A 17,018-nucleotide genomic window follows, 5' to 3' on the forward strand; every position below is an offset into this window, starting at 1 on the left:
AGAAGAGAGGCTAACCTAAGCTCTTATTTACAAAAGTTTGGGCTTATAATCACATCTTTGTGTAGATAAGAGGTTATGATGTGCAGTTGAATGTGTGATTGGAAGTTGACTAATTTATTTAACAAACTGATATAACAAATGTAGCAGCTATGTGCTGTTAATCGATGACGTCACTTACACTGAGCTAAAATTGTCTGAAACTAGTTTAGATGCGTTTTGATCTTTCACGGTAAAGAAATATTGATACATGTTATGTTATTTTAGCAGCGACAAAATAACCCCTCTACAACAGAGGGGAAGCTCTACGATTTCAACATTTCTTAAGGAAGTTGCTGACAGAGAAGTGGGAAACACAGGGTGAACTGAGGAAGCTTAGGCCTAAGTTATTAAATAACTTAATATCCATTTTCCCCCACCATATTTTTACCTATATTACTGACTCATTTATTTGATTAAAAATACAGTAAAACAATAATATTGTGAAATAATATTACCATTTAAAATAACATATGTGAATATTGTAAAATGCAATTTATTCCTGTGATCAAAGCTGAATTTTTAGCATCATTACTCCAGTCTTCAGTGTCACATGATCCTTCAGAAATCATTCTAATTATGATTACATATATGTATTGATCCCTAAACGTATTAACAGAAAACAATACACAATTCCCTATTAGAATGTATAAGGTTTTACAGCAGAGAATGAAATGTTTGAGTTTATCAGTTCTATGTGGATTTCAATGTTATGGATCAAGCACATCTTCATTCCCAGGACTAAAGGTGAGAAGTATATTTAAAATAAATGCGGACTGGTATTTTGGTCGTTAGGAAGTACCTGCCACGTTCCAGCGACGTGCCACTATAACGTCGCCACGACGAATACAGGAATCACAAAGTTACGTTGCTGGAACGTTATGTGGCACGTCGCAACTACTAATATGGTCCTTTGATGTTACGTCCTCGCAACGTGCCAGTTTGGTCATAAAGACGTACTCATCACCTTCTTGCGACGTACCACTATAACGTCGCCACGACGATTATGGGAATCACAAAGTTACGTCACTGGAACGTTATGTGGCACGTCGCTACGACGAATATGGTCCGGTCTGGTTACGTCTTCACAACGTAACTGTGTTAGCTGGGTTGTTCCCTTATACCTACACGGAGGTACACTATAATTACAGAAACATACACCGTAATTTCGGTTTACTTACGAAGTTCTTTGCAGGTTGTATATCTGCTTGTTACCCCTTTATTACCCAAAACTTAACATTGTTCCCTTATACCTACACGGAAGTAACACTATAATTACAGAAACGTACACCGTAGTTTCGGTTTACTTACGCAGTTGTTTGCGGGTCGTAATATAAAGTGTTACCGAATCTTTCGTCCTCGAGGATTCTTTGCCACAATCTTCTGGTGTTATCTCGCAGGCGTCAGGCCTAACAAACGGGTCCCAGCACACAGAGACGCCAAGGCCTACCCTCGCCACCGGGCGGAAAACACTTCAGCGTATTTCTCTGATCCGGTCCAATTAATAATTCCTGCCATAGAGAAATGGACTATAATGGCTGTCGAGCACCAAGTGTAGCAAGTGTGCTTTAAGAATAATTTGTGATTCCACTTGTCATGACCATTTTTGGGTCTTCCTTTCCGTCCGCCATGCTGATCTGGGGGTGACGCACTTTATTTCTTCCCAGTCTGCATGAGAAATCATAGCGGTAGGTCAAGCAAGTTTATGTGCTGATTAAACAAGGCCGTATTTCTTGTAACTGATTGTTTTATATGTAATACTTGTATAATCGTGACTTTAACCCCCGCTGTAGTGGACACACATATGTTTTATTTATTATTTTTATTTCTATATTAATTTTATCCTTTATTAATTACAGTGTGTCGTGCATTGCTGCCGCACGCTGCTCTAAAGTGCTGAACAAGTCCTCATATACTGTTCTGTTACTGCAGGTACATGAATTATTGTTGTATGTTCTGAAAATATGTTTTGTAAAAGTTTATGCCCAGTCTGCATGAGAAATCATAGCGTGTGTCGTGCATTGCTGCCGCACGCTGCTCTAAAGTGCTGAACAAGTCCTCATATACTGTTCTGTTACTGCAGATCAAATAAAGAGAATTGAGAGACGAACTACAGCGTTCACGAGTATTACTTGAAGCCTAACACAACGCAGATAACACACCGCTACAACTGGTGCCGTGATCGTTGCTTCACTTTTCGTGGGACCAGGCTGGTACAGACGCGAGTGAAGGAGTTGCCGGGGTGATGGGCGAACGAGCGCCGCTGCAACGTGACTGAGCGCTGCACGTGACTGAGTGGATGAGAGGTTCGCCTTTGGTATATGAGATGTGAACTGAACGATCTGATTCCAGAAAACTTTTGAAGTGTCAAAGGGGACTGAAATATTTTGATGATTGAAGTTTACTATAGCCTATTGTAATTTTTTTTTTTTTTTTGGTAATAAAAAAAAAAAAAAAAAAAAAGGAAAACAATCAGAAGTAGCATTTTAATTTGATTGTCAGAGACTAATATGGAGGGTTTTAATGGACAGATGAATGTGGGCAGAGGGAGAGGTGTACTGAGGTTCATGCAAGCCCATCAGACAGGTGGGGCTGATAAAATAAGTCCACTTTCATCAACCCCTATTAACACAAGACATGCTAATATGCCGACGCCCACTGTGTCTCAGTCTTGTGCCATTTCAGATGATTCTGTACAGTTCTCTGATGTAACCACTGTACCAGTGACTCTGATAAATGACATAGTAAAACAAATAGGTAGCAGCATTGGGCAGAACATCCTTTCCTGTCTTGAATCTGGGGGTTTTGGCCAAAACAGGCAAAGTGATTCAACTATTAATGTAAGTGACTTGTCAAAAGTCAGCTTAGTTGTTAAGCAAGATGTAAATGAGCCCCCGTTTTTCAGAGGTGATGGGGAAGAGAAAATTTGTGTTGACGAGTGGGTGGAGACCGTAAAAATATGTTTGAGAAAACATGCAGTTCCCTTGAAAGACCAAGCCGAAGAGGTACTGACAAAGCTAAAGGGCAAGGCACGTGATGTAGTTAAAGTAGGGCTGAGAAGTAACCCACTGATTGACCTCAGTAATGGTCCAAAGCCAATTTTTGACCTGCTAAAACAACACTGCAGTGATACTGTATATTCATGCATGCCGTTGGCAGATTTTTACGCCACTCTGCCTTTAAAAAATGAGAATCCATTCGATTACTGGATTAGGCTGCATAATGCGATCGACATTGCTGGGGAAGGACTGAAAAGACAAGGAAAAACTCTTGATGACCCCTTGCGTGAGGTCACTGTAATGTTTATTCGGAACTGCCCTGATCCAGAGCTGGCTCTGATATTTAAGTGTAAGCCACTGGATGAATGGAATGCAGCTGATGTGCAGATTAGACTGGATGAGTATCAGAGGGAGAAGAAGCTAAAAGAACGCAAGTCTAATGTGCATGGGAGTAACATTGCGTGTCATGCCCAGTCAACCAATGCTTTGTATGCTCAAGGTATGGAGAAAAGTGCAGCAGTAGCTCCAACTCAGGATACCGAGCGCAGTAGTCAGGATCAGTCTTTGAGTCACATGATCAGACTGTTGGAACGAGTTTTGGACCAGAGTTCTTACCAGCAGCCGACTAGAGTGAACAGACCTCAACATAAAGTACGAAGTAGTGTAAACAAACAAAAACCAACATTGGCTGGTCTGCTGGCAACTGCTTAAGCCTATCGAGCGAGACCTAGAGTGACGTCAGACCCAATGAGGGCGCTTCGCGCCTTCCTGCTGCGCTATCCGGCGTTGTATCCTTTTCTCTTCTACTGTGCCTTGTGTGTGCTCGCCGCCGCGACACACACTCTCATTGCACTAAAAGAGCCGGGCGTCTTTTTCAAGACGCCCCTTTCCTGAGGATCACGCAGTTCTCGCGCTCGCTGACGGCGACTGCCCTCACTGCGAGCTAGGTACTGCCTATGGTGACTCTGAGGACTCAACTGGCATCCTTCTCCGAGACTGCTCCTCCGCCCTTCCAAGCCGCAAAGCTCGCCGGTTTGCCCGCTTGCCTTGCCTGCTTGGGGGATGATACCTGCTCGCCCTCTGTTCGAGCCGCGCAACCGCGCCGTTCACAGGGGATGTCTGGAGCGGACCGTCACGCGTCACTCACCGGCGAAAGGAGAAAAGTGTTTACAGTCCCGTCGAGACCGGACTGACCTCATTTCTCACACATGTCTCAGTTCCCTGATCAGGCGACTGGAAATGTCTATACTGCAGCAAACGTGCCTGTTTTTAATACACGCACGCCTGCAAGCAAACGCCGAAGAAAACATGTTGACGCTCTTTTATATGCTCGTGCATCTAAAAGCCTTTGTGTTTCCCCCCTGTGGCTCAGTGGCGGAATCCAAGGTTTTTTCACACGGGAGACCGGTGTTCGAATCCCGGTCTAACGGCAGATAAATTATGCCGCCAATGCTTCGTTCTGTCAGTTCCCTGGAAGGCGACTGCAGACGTGCATTTTGCAGCCGACGAGCGCGTTGTACAACCCGCTCGCCTGCATCCAGACACCGTTTCTATGGTTCCCGTGCGTCACTGGCGAAAGGAGAAGAGTGTTTACAGTCCCGTCGAGACCGGACTGACCTCATTTCTCACACATGTCTCAGTTCCCTAATCAGGCGACTGGAAATGTCTATACTGCAGCAAACGTGCCTGTTTTTTAATACACGCACGCCTACAAGCAAACGCCGAAGAAAACATGTTGACGCTCTTTTATATGCTCGTGCATCTGAAAGCCTTTGTGTTTCCCCCCTGTGGCTCAGTGGTGGAATCCTAGGTTTTGTCACACGGGAGACCGGTGTTCGAATCCCGGTCTAATACTGCGTTCACACCAAACGCGAATAGCGCGTCAAATTCGCGCCTGCCGCGTCTAGTTATACGCTTGACCACTTTGTGTTAATTCGCGCGTTGTAACAACAATGACTTTGTGTTGGGGAATTAATTAGCTCAAATTAGCGGTAATATTCATCAATGTGAATATGCATCTGTTGCTTCCATAAATTAATTTATTCAAATTAGGGAATAGGTCACAACCTCGGCTTGTATCAGCGATTACACAGTTACTTGTAATAATCACTGATAGAGACGGGTAGAATTTACTCAATTTGGGGGAATTTGAGGTAAAAGTTGAAGACTGTTCATTTATCACACAGATTGGCCGTCCAGCAGACAGAATGTATGATTCATGAACAGAAATCGGGCGTCTTTAACACTGATAGATAACACTTTCTTGTGGCCACAAAGAAGATAATTATCTTCGTGTTTTAGACAATTTTAGGTTTCTTTTAAGAATAAAAGAAATCGTAGAGCTTATAAGGTAAGATCTGCACTACTCAGGGACTCAGAATTTGAAACAAAACAGGCAAACTTAATTCAAATGATTTAACAAAGTTTATTTAAACAAGCTAGCGATTACACAATCATTTAAAATCACGCAGGAGTAAAAATGCATAAACAAAACAAGCAATATAACGATCGTAATACAGAAATACAACAAAATAAAAAGGTTTGAGAGAGAGAGAGAGAGAGGAAACTAATAGTGAAGAATGGAGATAAGAATGATTTTAGGTGTTCGTGTGAGATGTTGAGAGGGTAGCGTTTTGTAAGGAGAGATGGGTTTGCCGACAGCTCCGTGAGCACGTGGCAGTGTGTTTATCTCGGCACACGTGGGTGAGAGTATGTGTGTGCGTGAACGTGTATGTTTGTGTGTGTGAAAGAGAATTTAGAGAGAGAGATAGAAACAGTTTTAGTCATTCACCACCAAAACCCCAACGTTTCTTAGTAATATTTAGACACTTTAAACAGCATTTCCTTCAGATTGCAAATTTAAAAGATCTACGTTACTCTGTTTGAAAGATCGGCCTTCCTTGGGTGCTTTCGTCTGTGTTGGGTAAAGACACCGGGATCACGTGGTCACAGCGTTCTGGTTGCCGTGGCGACTTGAAGCGAGCGAAGACTCAGCAAAGATTATCTTTAGCCTTAAGTTGATTTTGTGGGTTGGTTTCAGAAGACTATACTATAGTAGTTCTAAGAAAAGACTTGGAAATAAAAGGAAAATAAAAAGCGAGCGGAGCTTCCTTGAGGGAAGGAGGCGTGTCTTCTTTCTCTCTGGCGGACTGCAATGAGAGGAAAGGGGGCGCGCAATTTTAAAGGGCTAAACTCACGCCTCCCTCACGTACGTGGGCCAATCGTCTTTAACAACGTATGGGCCCACCTCCTGACGTTTTGAGGTCTATACGCCTTCTTTCCGCGGGGTTTTGAAACGATGAATTCGTCCATAACTTACTAACACTGGTATTTAATAAAACAATGCATTCTCTGATATTTTGTGTTAAAGATTCAGCATCGTTGTGGTTTGTGGAACACGGCAATACCGCGAAATGACAGTTCTAATATCTAAAATCAAGGAGGTACATCATTTCTTGTAATTGTGGGCACCACAGGGTGATTACAAGCCAACAAACTACATAGGCATAATATTTGGGACAAAGGGGGTCAGGCACACATCAAGAAAATACATTTAAAATATTTCATACAAGGATTTGAGTCCCACGTGGTGGGCCTGCGTGTGTTTCTGTGTGTGTGTGTGTGTGTGTGTGTGTGTGTGTGTGTGGTGTCAAACAGAGTTCACACCATGCGTTGAACTTTTGGCTTTCCGAGCCGGGGAGGGTGAGGGTGTAAATGTGTGTACGTGCGTTTGAGTCCTTGGATTGATGTATTAGGCACAGACCACATGTTTTGGGTATCTGGTCTCTAAAACACTGTTTTATTGTCGTGAAGAGTTAATTAGTGTCTATGTGTAAATCAGTGTCCGAGAGACTCCCTGGGGGGGGGGGGGCGCTTTCGGGATCGCTCTCATTGGTCAGCGTCAGGCTCTCCGGCCATAAACAGACGGTCTCTGTTGGTTTAGACGTAAGAGATCATGTAGAGTGAGAGATAGTCAATGATTTACACCATTTTTCGGCGCCGTTTGGGCTGCACGTCTTGCGTAGAGCAATCTCAAAACAGCAGAGGTGTCGTAAATGAGAGTTCTTTGGAATGTGAGAATAGCTTGGGTCAGAGCGAGACAGGGGTTTTGTAGATTTAGACTGAATTAATTAATTTGATTTAATCACCATGCAACTGGTGATCTGCTCTCCGTTACAGCGTCAAGAGCGAAATTGACGCGTGTAAAATCAAAAGTTTGAAATGAAATTTACGCGCGTCAGAGGCGAAATCCGGAGGCGAAAGTTTCGAAACCTGTTAGCGGCCATCTTTTTTAGATGTTTATCGAGCATTAGCAGTAGCATTAATCGAGAGAGTCACCGCTCGTATATGCTCTGGAGAGCAGAAACAGCTGCGTAGGGGACATCGTCGCTGTACTCGGGTCCACCAGACCCTCCGGAGGGTTTCAGGAGTTTCACAATTTGCTCCAGGAGGTAGGTTTGGTGGACCTAACGGTGAGGACGCTGACGAGGACAGCGTAGGCCGTATAAGGCCTCGGCCTCGAGTGGTCGCTGCATGACGAGCCCGCGCTGTACAGCCCGGCGCGAGGTTCACCCTCGCCCGCACCTAATCTGTCATTTATTTTTGTTTTGATAATAAATGGAGCCAGCCTCCAAAAGTGAAACCTGTCCTGTGATTTAAAAAAAAAAGTTTTTATACACTAAATTGTGTTTGTTGTCTTTACATTAGATTAATGTTTCATATAATCTAGAATAGATATGGAATAAATAGCATTCAATACAAAATGAGTATCTCTCATATATTGAAATCGAGTTTTTATGTGAAAGATTTGCTTTGTTGTGCATTTTAGTCATATTACAAAATAATTTATTGAGGCCACACATAAAATAACATTATAAACTGTCACTTCACCACGTGACAGCAGCAAGCAGGCTCCTGATTGGTTAACGCGACGCGAATTGACGCAGAAGTTCAGATTTTTCAACTCGGGCGGCAGACGCGAATTCGCGTCAAACGCGTGAATGCACAAATAGCACTAATAAAATCATTCGCGCATAACGCGCTAGACGCTCAATTCGCGCTATTCGCGCGAACTTGACGCGCGAATGAGGCGTATTCGCGTCTACCGCGCCGCGCTCTACGCCTCATTCGCGCCGCAGGAATTTTTTACGCGCGAAACGCGTCTTTGCATTGACTTAACATTGAAATCACTCGCGCCTGACGCGCTATTCGCGTTCGGTGTGAACGCACCATAACGGCAGATAAATTATGCCGCCAATGCTTCGTTCTGTCAGTTCCCTGGAAGGCGACTGCAGACGTGCATTTTGCAGCCGACGAGCGCGTTGTACAACCCGCTCGCCTGCACCCAGACACCGTTTCTATGGTTCCCGTGCGTCACTGGCGTAAGGAGAAAAGAGTGTTTTAGTCCCGCTGCGGCCGGGCCGATCTCAATTTCTCACACATTTCTCATTCCCCTCTGAAATTCAGGCGACTGGAAATGTCTTTATTGCAGTGAGCGAGCCTGTTGTTACACGCACGCCTGCAAACAAACGCCAGCATGTTGACGCTCTCTGATAATACTCGCGCTGACTGAAATCTTATGTGTCTTCCCCTGTGGGCCAGTGGCAGATTCACAGATTTCCGCACGAGAGACCCGTGTTCGATCCCGGGTCTACCGGCAAATAAAATTATGCCGTCAATGCTCGCTCTGTCAGTTCCCTGAAGAGGCGACTGCAGATGTGTATTTTGCAGCCAACGAGTGCGTTGTACAACCCCCTCGCCTGCACCCAAACCTTGCCGCTCGTCCAGTTCCAAAAAATGTGACTGGTCCAGCGTATTTAGCAGCCAACAAGCCGGTTCCATTGCCCGCTTGCCTGCACAAAAAAGCCATTTTACGGCTACCCAGATAAATCCCTTAAAGAGTGTATTTTCTGGTGTCCCGGCCACGGCCGACGGTGTTTTCATGTGTAGAAAAAATGCCCACTACTCAGTGCCCATTCCTACACACAAACACAGCCCTTCACACAGGGCTCGCGCACATAAAATCGACTCAGATCGATTGCGCTTTAAACGTAGCAAACGTGCCCACTACCCAGTGCCCACAAACGCTACTTCCCACATGTCTCACGGTCTCTGTAAATACAGGACCAGTATGCATACGCTCTGCTCACGTGAGCAATGCTGTAAAAGTGGTGTATGTGCCCGCTGCTCTGCGCCCACGCCCACACACAGACATGAAACTAGCCCAGCCCTCCCCCTCTCAGTTAGACACTGCAGAGGAGTCGAGCGCGGGCATTCTGCCCGCTGTTATCAGCGCGCCCCCTGCCTCAGATGTCATGAGCACGACGCTTATGTCACAGCACACAAAAGCCGCTGTATCGCGAGCCGATCAGAGCGTGCTTCGCATCCAGCCCCTAGCTAATCGCGCACTTGCGTGGGAAAAAGCTTCCCGGGGTTTCGAGATGGGTGCTGAACATCATAAAAGAAGGCTATTCGCTGCAGTTTCGCCGGCGCCCTCGCCGCTTCATGGCGCGCGTCGAGACCACGGTAGAATCGAAAGTAGCTCATCTACTTCGAGCCGAGATTCTGAAACTGTTGAGCAAAGGGGCTATAGAACCCCTATCTCAATCTCAAAGCGAAGGGGGGCTTTACAGCAGATACTTCCTGGTGCCCAAGAAAGACGGGGGTCTCAGACCCATACTAGATCTGCGGCAGCTGAACAGAGCGCTTCTGAAGCGCCAGTTCAGGATGCTCACGACCAGAAAAATCCTCGCACATGTCCGCCGAGGGGACTGGTTTGTGTCAATAGATCTAAAGGACGCGTATTTTCAAATACAGATAGCGTCACGTCACAGGCAATTTTTGAGATTCGCCTTTGAGGGCCAGGCATATCAGTACACAGTCCTGCCTTTCGGCTTGTCCCTGGCACCCCGTACATTTACGAAGTGCATGGACGCAGCGCTCGCACCCCTCAGACTACGGGGTATACGAGTGCTGAACTATCTGGACGACTGGCTGATTCTAGCCCAATCTCACTCGGAGCTCGTAGAGCACAGGACCATTTTACTCGATCACCTCGAGGATCTCGGTCTCGCAGTGAACTGGGAAAAGAGCTCGCTATTCCCCAGTCAGATTATATCTTTTCTGGGAATAGAGCTGAACTCGCTGCTAATGACAGCACGCCTGTCATCTCAGCGCACACTGGACATTCGGCGCGCAGCCGGCTCGTTCTGTTGCGGCGCGATAGTCCCTCTCAAAACATTTTCAAAGGATGCTAGGTCTGATGGCCTCAGCATCTTCAGTTCTCCAGTTGGGCCTTCTGCGCATGCGCCCACTGCAGTTCTGGCTCAGAAAGAGAGTACCACGCACAGCGTGGGCCTCCGGTCGGCTTCGCTTCAAGGTCAATCAAGCGTGCATTGCAGCTTTGAAACCTTGGGAGGCAAAAGACTGGTACCAATCACGCCAGGGCGGCCTCAGGTCCCTGACTCTGTACAGGCTAACCAAGCGCCTCCTGACATGGGCCCGCAGCAACCTGCTCTCGCTGAGAGCAGCGCACGTGCAAGGGCTCCTAAATATAGGACCAGACAGACTGTCTAGGAACCAGGTTCCGACAGGGGAATGGTCTTTGCACCCACAGACAGTCCAGCTGCTGTGGAAGAAATTCGGCAGAGCGGAAGTAGACCTGTTCGCGTCTCTAGAAAACGCTCACTGTCCAGAATTTTTCTCGAAGAGCAAGGACGCGCTGACCCACGACTAGCCTCGCCGTCCTCTCTACGCTTTTCCCCCCGTCTCCCTCCTGACTCAGGTGGTAGAACGGGTCAGGGAAGAAGGATGCTCAGTGCTGCTTGTAGCCCCACTTTGGATGAGCCAACCTTGGTTCCCAATTGTGATGCAGTTAGCGAGCACCGCCCCGTGGCCAGTGCCTCTGAGGAGGGATCTCCTCTCTCAAGCCAATGGCTCGATCTGGCATCCTCACCCAAGAGCTGTGGTCCCTCCATGTGTGGGCCATAAACGGGTACCCGCTGACCTCCCACAGGGAGTGTTAAACACTATCACACAGGCCAGAGCTCCGTCTACGCGACGTCTCTATGCCTCAAAATGGTCAGTGTTCTCTAGCTGGTGCACAGCTCGTGGTGTGTCACCCCTGCATTGCGGTGTGACGGAGGTTCTCTCCTTCCTACAGGAGCTGTTGGATAAGGGCAGGTCCCCTTCCACGCTCAAAGTCTATGTAGCAGCCATAGCAGTGTTCTCTTCGACCACGCTTGGCCAGTCTATTGGAAGGAACGATTTAGTCATTCGCTTCCTTAGAGGAGCTAAGAGACTGAATCCTCCCAGACCTCCCACAGTCCCTATATGGGACCTTTCTACGGTACTGGAAGCCATGAAAGGTCATCCATTCGAGCCCTTGCAGAAGATTGATCTTAAACACCTGTCTTTCAAGACGGCGTTTCTTCTGGCTCTCGCTTCAGTGAAGCGCATAGGGGACTTACACGCGCTCTCAGTAAGCGCGACGTGCATGGAATTTGGGCCGAATGACTCTAGAGTTATACTCAAACCTAAGCACGGTTATGTTTCTAAATCCCTCAATACACCGTTCAGAGCACAGGTCATCTCCCTGTCTGCTCTGCCGGTCACTGAAGGAAATATGGACGAAAGCTCCCTTTGTCCAGTCAGGGCGTTAAGAGCTTATGTGTCTTGCTCGTCTGTTTTCTGACAGACGGAGCAGCTCTTTGTTTCGTTCAGCGGGCGTTCTAAGGGACTAGCCGCTTCGAAACAGACCCTATCCAGATGGGTAGTGGACGCAATAGCGCTAGCTTACACAACCAAGGGCATGCAGTGCCCGCTGGGTGTCAAAGCGCACTCCACGAGAAGCATGGCTTCATCGTGGGCCTGGTCAAGTGGGATTGCCTTGCGAGATATTTGTATGGCGGCAGGCTGGGCCTCTCCGTCTACATTTATAAGGTTTTACAACCTAGAGGTTCCCGCACTACAGGCCAGACTACTGTCGGTCTAGTATGGCCAAATCTCATAAACTGACGCTGTCAGTTATGCAGCTATTTGAGTATTGCAGTCCTTGCTCTATGCTGCCATAAAGGAAGATAGTGGCTAAACCCCTCCTCTTCCAGGATTCCCTGTGAGTCCCCTGGGTGATTGTGTACTGTATGAACTCCGGGCTGTCGCCCTTGAGTCTATAGTATCAGATCCCAGCACGCACGGCGTTTTACAGTAGGTTCCCCTAGCGTATTCTACGCAGTACGAGAGAATCTCTCGTAAGAGAACGTACTCGGTTACTAACGTAACCTCGGTTCTCTCTAGAGAGAGGAACGAGTACTGCGTATCCTGCCGTGCATGCACGCGCTCTGGTTGCTTCGACTATGAAAAACCAGAGATATAAAGCCTGCGAGCGGTATTTATAGACCTAAGCCACGCCCGTTTCGGCGGGACGTGACGCAGAGGGCGCGAAGCGCCCTCATTGGGTCAGACGTCACTCTAGGTCTCGCTCGATAGGCTTAAGCAGTTGCCAGCAGACCAGCCAATAGGCGCGCAAGCTGCCTCGCCTATGTTTGTATGCTGCCGCAACGCGTTTTACATTAATACAAAATTAAGGATAATTTTTTGGCTTCAGTATTCTCGTGGAAAAGGATTTTCCCCTAGCGTATTCTACGCAGTACTCGTTCCTCTCTCTAGAGAGAACCGAGGTTACGTTAGTAACCGAGTACGTTTTGCAGTACTGTTGACGACAAGACAAAAGTGATTTTTCAAAATGTTCAGAGACTTAACACAAATGATGATCTGTTCTTTACTGATGTTTTAATACAGGATGTTATTTTGCTTCGAGCCATGCTTGACAGTGGGTCTATGGCCTGTACAGTTAGTACTCAAGCTCTGTCCAAACTCATAGAAGCAAAAGTACTTACCCCAGATGACATATCTCCAACAATACTCACACTGATTGGCTGTGGTGGTCAGAAAACGAGCCCACTGGGAGTGTGTGATGTACAGATGAAAGTGTTCGACTGCTCCTTTTCTGTACCTGCTTTAATTGTTGAGGGGCAGAATGCTGACTTAATTTTGGGGAGTAATGTCATAAAACATATCATTCACGACATGAAAATCTCTAGTGATTTCTGGGGGAGGGTATTTGAATCACAGAGCAAGGACTCTGATACAAAAGCTTTGATTCAACTTTTGAGCAATGTTGAGTCATGGAAAGGGGCAGAGCCACCTAATAAAGTAGGAACTGTAAAGCTGAAACATGCTGTCACTCTTGAGCCCATGAAAGAACATATAGTGTGGGGAAAATTAATTAGTGACAAAACCCTATCAGCAGGCAGTACAATTGTTGTGGAGCCCAGCACAGCGCGCACTGCACCGAGAAATGTGCTGGTGGGCAGGATAGTTGTGTCCTTATGGGGGGATGGTAGTACGCCAGTCAAAGTTATTAACCCATCGGACAAACCTGTCTGTCTGAAACGCAACTGCAAGTTGGCTGATGTGTACACCTGTATGGCTCTTGAGGACTTTGATGTCGACTATCTTTGCATGTCTGATCAACTGATGAAAAATTTGGAGTGTAATGGATTAGAGACTGACAGCCAAATAAAATGCAGTACTGTGAAATGTGAGACAGGGAGTCAACACTGTGCGCCACATGGGCTCGCTGGCTCAACGCTGTCTAGCCTGGGACTCCACGACGTTGACATAAGCTCAAATTGTTTGTCGCCTTACTGGAGAACGAGGTTGCCTGAACTATTGATCAAGTACGAGTCGGTATTTTCACGTCATGGGCTAGACTGTGGTAGGGCCAAAGGCTTTGTTCACAAAATCTGTCTAAGTGATACTAAACCTTTCAGGCTCCCTTATAGAAGGTTGTCACCATCTCACTATGAGAAGTTACGAGAGGCATTGAACGACATGGAGGAGCGTGACATAATCAGAAAGTCAACAAGTGATTATGCATCGCCCTTGGTGTTAGTCTGGAAGAGGAATGGTGATCTGAGACTGTGCACGGACTTTCGCTGGCTGAATGCGCGCACCGTCAAAGATGCACATCCTCTTCCGCATCAAGCAGATGCACTTGCGGCTCTCGGTGGTAATGCATTCTTTTCCACAATGGACTTAACATCAGGCTATTATAACGTAGAAGTGCATGAGAGCGACAGAAAATTCACAGCATTTACTACTCCATTTGGTCTTTACGAATATAACAGGCTTCCGCAGGGCCTATGTAATAGTCCTGCGACATTCATGAGGATGATGATGAGCATATTTGGTGATCAGAACTTCATGAGCATGTTGTGCTATCTTGATGACATCCTCGTTTTTGCTCCTGATGAACAGCTTGCTTTGGAACGACTAGAGATGGTATTCCACAGACTTAAAACTCACAATCTGAAGCTGTCTCAGAAGAAGTGTCATTTCATGAAACCTTCAGTTAAATTTCTTGGCCACATTGTGAGTAGTGAAGGAGTGACTACTGATCCTGAAAAGGTCAAAGCTATTGTAGACATCACAGAACAGGATCTTATGGAAGATGGCACCGACATTCCATCACAAACAAAACTAAGGTCATTCTTGGGGATGGTAGTTTTCTACCAGCAGTATATCGAAGGCTGTTCTCGCATTGGTAGACCCCTCTTTGCATTAACATCGGGCATGAGGAAACCAAGGCACACCAAAGGACAGAAACGTGTGATGGCAGGCAGAAAACTTACCTCTTCTGACTGGACCCAGGAGTGTCGAGATGCATTTAACTCACTGAAGCAGGCTTTACTTGAAAGAGTCACTTTGGCGCACCCAGATTTTAGCAAACCTTTCTTGCTGTCTATTGATGCGTCCAGTAATGGGCTTGGTGCAGTTCTTTCTCAAGTGGTGGCGGGTGGGGAGGTTGCTCGTCCCATAGCCTTTGCTAGCAAGTCACTTAATTATGCCCAATCAAGGTATCCAGCACACAGGCTAGAGTTTTTTGCTCTGAAATGGGCAGTCTGTGACAAATTTAGTCACTGGCTCAGGGGTCAACAGTTCTCCATATGGACAGACAACAACCCGCTGACCTACATTCTTACGAAACCCAAGTTGGATGCTTGTGAGCAAAGATGGGTCGCGAAGCTCGCACCATATAATTTTGACATCAAATACATCCCTGGGCCAAAGAATGTAGTCGCTGATGCCCTCAGCCGTGAACCATTTGTGCGACCCAGTGTGTTCCACCGACTTACCAGAGTTCCCTATGATGCTCTCTTGGAGGAGTCTCGTGCAGTGAATACAGACAATGTGCAAGATGTGTTTCGCTGGTCATGTCATCCCTTTGAGAGGCAAACACAAGACAAGCCCTGTTCAGATGTTGAGATGAACAATGCTGCTTTGTCAAGTCAGGCTGGTATTTCTCAAGAAGACATTTCGGCCATTCTGCAAAGCAGTAGACAACAAGAAAATCATGTTCAGCCATATGCTTACCTGCTTCCACAGCTACTTGAGTCAATCATTCCATCTCGGTTGTCAGATGATCCATTGCTGTCAAAACAGGAGCTGATGGACTTACAACATGCTGATCCTCACCTGAACAGAGTGCTTTTCTTTGTGGAGCGCAAACGTAGGCCGTCCTCAAGGGAGTACATGATGAAGCTGGACACCAGGGACAACACAGAACTCTCTACCTAACCAGATGTCGGTTCTACTGGCAAGGGTTGGAAAAAGATGTAAAGGAGTATGTGAGATGCTGCAAAAGATGTGTTGTCAGCAAGTCACCAGAGCCTGAGGCCAGAGCTCCACTGGAAAGTGTCAAAACATCAAGACCACTTGAGCTGGTTTGTGTGGATTTTTGGTCAGCTGAAGACTCGTCCAATAAGTCTCTGGATGTATTAGTCTTGACTGACCATTTCACTAAGCTGGCTCAGGCTTACCTTTGTCCTAATCAATCAGCGAAAGTAGTTGCGAAGCAGCTATGGGACAATTTCTTCTGCATCTACGGCTTTCCTGAACGAATTCATTCAGATCAGGGAGCAAGTTTTGAAAGTAGCCTGATTTCTGAGATGCTTCAGCTTGCTGGTGTTCGTAAATCACATATGACTCCATACCACCCAATGGCAAATGGGAGTGTCGAGAGGTTCAATCGAACATTGGGGAACATGATCCGTGCCTTACCACCTAAAGCAAAGCACAGATGGCCTCAAATGTTGAAGTCTCTCACTTTCTGCTATAATGCAACAATACACGAGACAACCAATTTCCCGCCATTCCAGCTGATGTTTGGTAGAACTCCTAGGTTGCCAATCGATATGATGTTTGACTCTGTGCTGCTTGATGACCAGGTGGTTGATTACAACCAGTATGTGCAGTCTTTCCGAGATGATCTTGCACAAGCAATGAAAGTGGCCCAATGTTCAGCTTCAAAACAACAACAGAGGCAAGCCAATCTCTACAACAAGAAGCAGAAAGGTGCTCCAGTGAACATCGGTGATAGAGTGCTGCTGGCCAATAAGGGTGAGCGTGGCAAGAGGAAAACCGCTGATAGATGGGAGAGTCACATCTACATAGTGACAGAAATGAACAATGAGGTCCACACGTTCCGTATCAGAAATCGTGAGACGGGAACTGAGAAAGTTGTTCATAGAAATCTCATCATGCCAGTGAACTTCCTACCTCTTCAGAATGAAATGTCAGAAGATGATTCTTCCATGAATGTTGCCTCGAGCAGATCAAGTCTGTCTGTGAGCGAAAATGCAGAGTTGAGATTACCTGTCAATGAATCAGAAGAAAGAACTGTGGCGTGGGTATCGGAACTCCCAGGTTCCGAAGTTGCTCGTTCTGAGTCTGATTCTGTCCAGTTGATTGCAGATGAACGGTCTACTGTCCTGTCGGCACCTAATTCTACAAGCCTCAGTGGTCGAATGACATGCAGATCTTTGACAGGTGAACCTGATGTTGATAGGTGCAGTAATCAGGCAGAGGCTGATGTCGATACTGCCGTATCCACTGACCATTTACTGGAGTGTTCCAGCGTAC

The 17,018-nt window shown here is 46.5% G+C and overlaps 1 protein-coding gene across 1 annotated transcript in view; it reads right to left on the reverse strand.

Annotated features, from left to right (window-relative positions):
• Positions 1-17,018, reverse strand: part of LOC309492936 (uncharacterized protein) — a gene marked incomplete at its 3' end in the record, with an annotated part of 173,869 nt that overhangs the window by 32,392 nt on the left and 124,459 nt on the right. The gene's annotated exons all lie outside the window — the stretch shown is intronic.

The sequence above is a fragment of the Leuciscus leuciscus genome, assembly GCF_965113295.1.
Source record: "Leuciscus leuciscus genome assembly, chromosome: 2".
Lineage (NCBI taxonomy): Eukaryota > Metazoa > Chordata > Actinopteri > Cypriniformes > Leuciscidae > Leuciscus > Leuciscus leuciscus.